The sequence below is a fragment of the Acomys minous genome (genome assembly GCF_964271855.1).
Source record: "Acomys minous genome assembly, chromosome: 3".
Lineage (NCBI taxonomy): Eukaryota > Metazoa > Chordata > Mammalia > Rodentia > Muridae > Acomys > Acomys minous.
In genome coordinates, this window is record NC_140485.1 from 129,846,322 (window position 1) to 129,854,553 (window position 8,232).

Below are 8,232 nucleotides of genomic sequence, written 5' to 3' on the forward strand. Positions count from 1 at the left end.
CTGCTAAGATTTTAATTAGCCACCTGCCACATTTGAATCACCTAGGAAGAAAGCCTCAGCTGATGCGCTGTCTAGATCAAGTTGGCTGGATGCCTTTGGGGAGATTGTCTTGATTGTTCACTCCTGTGGGAAGACCTAGCCCCTCCCTGGCCACACTGCTCTCAGGTGCACCTGCTTTCTGGACTATATGAGAATAAAAGAAGCAAGCCAAGCATAAACAGGCATGCATCCATTACTCTCTTCTCTCAACCGTGGAAGTGATGTAACTAACTGTCTCAAGCTCCTGCATCCTTGGGACTTTCCTGTTATGATGGAAGTATAAGCCAAATACACGTTTTCCTGCCCTTGTGGCTTCTGACCAGGGTGTTCTGTCTCAGCTACAGAAATGGAGCTAGATCATGTCATCCTCCATGGCAACGGTCGCCTTCTCAGGGAGATTTGAGGGACCCAAGTGAAGAGCTGGGCAGAGCGGTGGCCGGCACGCTGGAGAGCATGCTGTGGCATGACTATTCAGCGATGAGGCAGAACACTCAGGGCACTCAGAAAGGTGGAATGGCGCTGGGCTTACTGGAACCGGGATGACTCAGAACCTAGCATCAGTATCAGAGTTAACATTGATTTAAATGACAAAAATACTTATAATAAATTATAAGTTTATAAAGGCAATATACACCATCAACATGATAAAATACAGAAAATGTACATGGCGTTTTTGTTAACTTCTTGAAATATCTCTATAATATTTTCATTGCACACGTTGACTGCATGCCCTTTGATTATTTACTTATTGAACAATAATTTTTAAACACACACACAAAATGATAATTATGTCCCCTCTCTAGCAAGAGTAACTGGAGAAAAAAAGCTTAATAATTTATATTTAGGGTACAAACCTATGACATCACATATGTGCGCTTGATTTTTGTATCCCAGGCCTACATTTCTGCTACAGGAATTTTTTAAATGATTTAATTTTAGGACTTTAAATTGTGTGTCAGTGTGTGTGTGTGTGTGTGTGTGTGTGTGTGTGTGTGTGTGTTTATGTGAGTATGTACATGCTAATGCTGGCATCCTTAGAGGTCAAAGGCTTTGGGTCCCCTGGAGCTGACATTGCAGATGGCTCTTTGCTGTGAATGGGTCCTCCAAAATAACAGCAAGTACTCTTAACCACTAAAACATCTCTCCAGTCCTATTTTGCATGGTCCTCATCATAAAGAGAAACATTATGTTACTACACATTTTTCCTTCCTTCCTGTTTTTTGTTTCATAGAGGCTATCGAAAGACCTGCCTACTTCTAACTGTTCTCATCATAGGACTACATGGAACCGCACACACCTGGAACACTGACATGGTTAAGTTTCTAAAAAGTAACGATGGACCAATCACCCTCAGTAACAAGCTATCTGCTTGTGGTAGGAAAGAAATGTGAAGGAAAGTGGGTATGGTCTGAAAGAAAACATGTGTATGCCGAGAGGAAGTGAGTATGTGCTGAGAGGAAGTGGCTGAGTTCTGAAAGGAAGTAGGTGTGTGCTGAGAGGAAGGAAGTGAGTATATGCTGAGAGGAAATGGGTGTGTGCTAGAGGAAGTGGGTGTGTGCTGAGAGGAAGTGGGTGTGTGCTGAGAGGAAGTGGGTATGTGCTGAGAGGAAGCAACTGTGTCCTGAGAGGAAGTAGGTGCAAACTAGAGGAAGTAAGTGTGTGTTGAGAGGAAGTAGGTATGTGGTGAGAAGAAATAGGTTGTGCTGAGAGGAAGTGGGTGTGTGCTAGAGGAAGTAGATGTGTGCTGAGAGGAAGTGAGTATGTGCTGAGAGGAAGTGAGATGCTCTGACGGCAAAGCAGTCTGACAGGAAAAGACCAATTCAATAGTCAGATAATGTCCAGAACAACTCTGGCTAGAAAAGAAATCGTGCTTGATACAGTAATTGGTCCCAAATGTAAGCTTTTATGTGGTGATACTGTCTTGCCCTCTGCCAGGGAAGTGAAACTACCCATGAAATGAGCTTGAGGGATATTTTTTCTGTCTGAAAATTTAAATCACTCAATTAAAATAGAGCCCTGTTGAAATGGGATATTGAGGCTGCTTGCCTTGAACATGTGTATTCCTGCCTCTGGGTTTCATATTTGCTGTTCCCTCTGCCTGGTGCCCTCATCTGGGATCTTGCTATAGCTTTAGCCTTTAATGCTTTTTTATCCCATTTTTCTCAGATAGAACCTTGCTTTGGTATTCTCCTGACCACTCTATGTGAAGCAGCACCTTTTAACCACTTCTCCAGTTTCAGTTTTTTCCTGGGACATAAGTCTTCATATTCATACTCTGTTGTCTCGTGTTTTGTTTATGTATTTATTTTATAACCCGTCTATTAGATGGCAAATGGCGTGAGAACAGGCTACCAGCCTTGGTCTTCACTGTTCTAGAACATACGGTGGTCATGGGAGGTGGGGGAAGGGGTAAAGGTTCGCTCTTGAATTTATTATCAGGTTTCTGACCCAGTCATACGTCTGAAATCATGAAAGCCACCCACTCCTCAGCACCTCAGTCACCTCCTCTGATGTGGGAATTAGTTGTGGTGCCTCGTGTTAGCGAGAGTACTAAAGAGACACTTGCACATGGCGACTCCGGAGAAGCTGATTTCTCTTTTCACAAGGGAGCCAAAGGGTGGTGGCAGTCCATCCCATGTAAGTTGATCTGCTTCATGAAATCACGAGCTCTGCACTCTTATCAGTTTCTGCTTTGTTTTACTAAAGGGAATCTGGAGGAAACAGGTGCAGGGGACAGTTATCTGTTGCTAAATGTTAGGCACCTTGGCCACCCTCGCAACCACTGTCATCTTGAAATGTTTGTGGTCCTTTGCCTTCATGACCCAACCTGATCTTGTTTTCTAATATGGCTCCCACTGGGGAGCATGTTTCACTGTCTCTGGGGTGTTTAAAAGATCAAAGAAGTGTGAAGAAAGTTCTTTATTCCCAGTTCTTCTTCAAAGGCTTATCCCAACCACTTTAGATATTAAGCCTAACCCTTGTCTTCAGAATAACAGTGAAAAATCATATTCTCACTTGGTAAAGGCACTCAGACACACCCAGGGGAGCGCAGTGTACTGATTCCTAATCTGAATCTGGGGCCCCCTAGATGCCATGGATGAGCTGAACTTATTTTTTTTAATTGTGTGCATTTTTGTGTGAGGAGGTGAGTTCATAGATTGGTTAGATTCTTCAGGGACCCAGTGGTCCAAATAAAAGTCACCATATTGTAGGAAAATATTAGCCATAGATGCGCAAAATTGGCATCTGAGTTCTGGTCTTTCCACTTACAAACAATATTCTTTGAGCAGGTTCTGTGACTTACTTGGATTCTGGTTTCTTCGTCCCTAAAGTAATCTTTTGGATTCTTACATGCATGTACACCAACACTTTAAAAAGAAATGTGTATCATCAGGCCAGTGAGATGGCTCAGTGAGTAAAGGTGCTTGCTACTAACTCGAACAACCTGAGTCCCGTGCCTGGGACCTTGTACTGGCTGTTTTTATGTGTCAACTTGACACAAGCTAGAGTCATCAGAGAGGAAGGTCCCTCAGTTGAGAAAGTGCTTCCACGAGATCCAGCTGTGAGGCATTTTTTAATTAGTGATTAGTGGAGGAGGGCCCAGCCTATTGTGGGTGGTGCCATCTTGGACTGCTGGTCCTGGGTTCTATAAGAAAGCAGGCTGAGCAAGCCATGGGGGAGCAAGCCAGGAAGCAGCACTCCTCTGTGACCTCTGCATCAGCTCCTGCTTCTAGGATCCTTCGCTGTTTGAGTTCCTGTCCTAACTTCCTTCACTGATGGACTACAATGTGGAAATGAATAAACCTTTTCCTTTCCAGTGTGCTTTTGGTCCTAGTGGTTTTTCATGGCAATGGAAACCCTAAGATAGACCTCATGGAAGGAGAAACCTAGCAACTGTAAGCCGTCTTTTTACTTTATGGTCCATGTCATACTACAATATAATACATGGCACATGTGCGCGTGCACACACACACACACACACACACACACACACACACACACACACACACACACACCAAATGTAGTAAAAAGTGTTTTTCAGTGCATCTCATCATTGCTGAAGCAAGTGTGCTTTCGCACCTTATACTAATGACAGCACGTTTTGCACTATACTCAAGGTGTTTGCTCGTGATCACAGTTCATTCAGGGCACTTGCCTGGGATCACAGTCACTCAGGATACCTGGCTGTGATATTCTTTGTCTCTAGATAAGTTCTGAATCAAGGCCAGTGCTTCTTCTGCCCCCAAAACACCTGTTCTTCCTAAAGAGTCTGTACTGCAATCTTTTATCAGCCCAGCTCCCCTGGGTGATTTCTTAGATCACTTTCCCTCACGTGCTATATAGAAGAGCAGCTAGCTGGCTGCGTGGCTCCCTTGCCAGGTCAGTCTCAACCTGGGTCAGACTAAGACTCCATAAGCTGGGAGTGTGTATTCTTGACAGAAGTGAAAACCTGTGTGTAAAGAGGAGACATAGCCAGGCGGTGGTGGCACATGCCTTTAATCCCAGCACTCAGAAGGCAGAGGGAGGCGGATCTCTGAGTACGAGGCCAGCCTGGTGTACAGAGTGAATTCCAGGACAGCCAGGGCCACACAGAGAAACCCTGTCCTAAAAAAGAATAGCTGGCTTTAGGCCAGAGACTAGTGATTTGCCGAGCCAGAAGATTATATTTGCAGCTGTAATCTCTTCCTAAATTTCCTATTTGGGTGACCTTGAGTACCTTGGCTGGGACTCCATGAGAGCTCCGTCTCATCTCACAGCTCAGAGTCTGGCTGTTCTTCAAAAAGGTATTTCAAAGTACTTTGCAGAGCCCGAGCAATATTTTTCTCGGAGAGGACAGGGAGGTCTGCGACATGCCCACTGAACAAGGACTAATGACGTTGTTAGGAAGGAAGGAGAGAGGATATAACCTCTCTATCGATCCCAGCTCGTGTGCATTAACCACAAGATGGGTGTCCTCTGTGATGGGAAGAGGGCTTCACCTCATGTACCAAACTGGCAGAGACCTTGGATGAGGAGTTGATGCAACTCGGTGTGTACACAGCGGGCTGAGGCGCAACTGGAAACAGCTTGGGCACAACTGGGAACTATTTAGCTAAGAACCTTCTTTGAAGTGGTTTATACGAATGGTCTGTTTTATTCTGCCAAAAATAGAAGCAATACCGAGACAATTTCCTACAAAGCCTTTTAAGTGGTTGATAGTGTCACCCGAGTTGATTTTAGAGGCCAAATGTGAAGCGTGATTGTTACCATTTCTTTTTGAAAGTCTGTGTGTAAAGCACGTATACAATTTATGTATACATGTGTGTTCATGTATACCATGATGAATGCATGTGCCACAGCGAGCACGTGAAGGTCAGAAGACAACCTCAGTTGGTCACCTTCCCCTTCCACCTTGTTTGAGACAGGATCTATTGATCTCCTCTGGGAATGCCAGGCTAGCTAGCCTGTGACATTCTGGGGAGTCTCCTGCATCTACTCTCTATGTCTTCACAGGAATGCTGAGATGCTAAATGGATGCAACCACTTCCAGCTTTGTGTGTTCTGGGGATGTGAGTCTCATGCTTGCATGACAACAACTCTCTGAGCATCTCCCTAAACCCTCCTCGCTTATTCACACTCCTTCCACTTTTTCTTGCATACTTAATTCTTTGTAGTGGTACTGCGGACTGAACGCAGGGCTTTTGTGACAGTGTTGCCTCTGGGGAATTATCTCAATTACATTAATTGTTGTAGGAAGGCTCTCCCTAATTGTGGGCTGGCTCACTCTGAGGACACGTGATTCTGGATTGTAGAACATGGAGCTGCAAGAGTATTGTTGGAGTAGTTTATCATAGCTGTGGGGAGGAAGGGATACAACGTAAAGCGTCATCCCTCAAGCCTTGCACATTCTAGGGAGGTGCTTGACTCTTGAGCAGTACCCCTAGTCTGAAGTATGATGTTTAAATGTCCTATTGTCACATAACAGTTTCAAGAGACTGTTCAGGGGCGCGGGCGGGGGCGGGAGCAGGGGTCCAGCCAGGGAGAAGCCACACTCCTTCAACCCAAAACAACTTTCCAGTCCCTTCCTACTGTGGTTTGAGTGTGGTCGGTTTCCTCCAAGTTGCGAGTTGTGAATTGCGGCGTTACTATTTGGTTACTATAGTGCTGGTGTCTGGAGAGCCTGCTGACCAGGTGGCAGGAGGCATGGATGCCTTTCTCTTGGGAGTGAACCTCAGTCTCCAGGGACTGGGTTAGTTAGTACAAGAGCTGGCTCTCTCTTTTCTGGTGTCTCTTCCCTCTGTTCTATCAAAGCCTTGGTCTACTGTTGAAATAGCTTATGTTTACCATGTAATAGTCCGGCTTTCTCTAATGAGTCAAATTGGTCTTCAGAGTGTAAGGGTCCATTTCATTCAAGGAGCTGCCAACACTGAAAGAGCTGCAGAAAGCAAAAACAACAACAACAAAAAAAACACACAGGCTCGTGATGATGTTAATGTTGTTTGAACAATTTCCTTGAATGCTTTCTTGGTTTTCTTTCTTTTCCTTTCTTTTCTTTTCTTTTCTTTTCTTTTTCTCTGGCATTCTCTTATTAATACTGACAAGCAAAACATTTTTGATTTGTGGAGTCTGACATGGAAGAAGGAAAAAAAAAAGAAAGAAAGAAAGAAAGAATTGAGTTTGTGATACATGTTGGTTTTTGCTGTTACATTCTGGGTCTCAGGCCTGGACCTGTTACTCTAGATTCATCTTGGTGATTTGTAAGCTGCCATCAGCTGTTTGTTTCTGTCTCTCCCAAACTCGTATGTTGGGAGCTCAGTCCGCTTGTGTGATAGGATATGGAGATGAGGCCTTTGAAAAGGGAATAACTTATGAGGTTGGGGCCCTCAGCCCTGGGGTTCGAGCACTTTTGAGAAAGGCTGGAGCCCCTTCCCTCTCCATGGTATGGGGGACAGAAGCCAGGACAATGGTTCTTTATGAGGTGCACGATCTCCAGGGCTTTGTCTTCTACCTCCATGATGCACAGGAAGAAAAACGAATGTTTGATTTTTAGCCACCTGGTCTGTGGCAGTTTTACTTTAATAGCCAAATATAGGACACCTACCACGGTGGGGTTAGTTTGCACTTAGAAATGATGTGAGATCCATTAGGCTCCCTGACAAGTTGCTGGGTTGCCTTTGTGCCAATCAGCTGGAGGTTAGAAGTGTTTGCTAAGGAAGAGTAAGTGGGAAAGGCGCGAGCTGGTCTTTCAGTCAGCTTTGGGCAAGTAGATAATCCACACGTTCCTAACCCTCCAGGTGAAGCTGGCCTAGTCAGCTTCGGTGGGCACTTCATGTTGGGTGGGGAGATTTTGAGCAGCTGGGTCTAAACTAGAAGCCGCAGCAGTGAGAGTAGGAGAGTTAAACGCAGTTTCCTTGCTGTGGATGGACTTCAAAGCAGAAGTCAGCCAGGCATCTGAGATGGTGTTGGTGAGCCACACAGCGCCCTCTCCCCCCTTGGTGAGGTACTTGGACCCGCGCCTAGAAGAAACTACCTTGGGTGGGAAGAGGGGTTGCTCTGTAGGAAGCTCACCTTTGAATCTGACAGAATAGTGATCCTACCCTGACTAACTGGGAAAGAGCTCCCCCAGGCTGCCCCCCCCCCCAAAAAAAAGCCCTGGAGGCTGCTACATGAATTCCTGCCCTTCTAATCCTCTCCTCAGGAGGGAGTGTAGTTTGGAGTGTAAACAGTTTCAGGGAAAAAAAAAAGAGGAACGTTTTTGTATTTTAAGCAGAGGACTTAGGGTTAAAACAAATCCCACTGGAAAGGAGCAAGACTCATCTAGATTAATGTTTTTAAAAACTGCATCCAATTCCTTTATTTTCACGCTATTTAGGCAAGGCTCCCGAGTCAATCAAATCACCAGTCCAATAAAGGCCAAAACATATCCATGATAAATGAATATATTGGAATTCATTTTTGCACCCAGCTGCAGGAAAAGCACCAGGCGTATTTCATGACAGGCCAACACTTTCTGTGAGATGCTTCTAAAGAGAGAATGCCTCAGGTGAGTTACTAGGCATGGTCTTCGGAGACCTCCTGTAACGTCCAACACTTCCTGGGCTTTTCTTGGTCTCGGCAGTCTGATATCTTCCTTTTCTGTGCTCTGTGCACCAGTAAGGTCAGAATAACGGCTGTGCAAGGAGTTTTCCACTACAGCTTTAGAGTCACGGCACT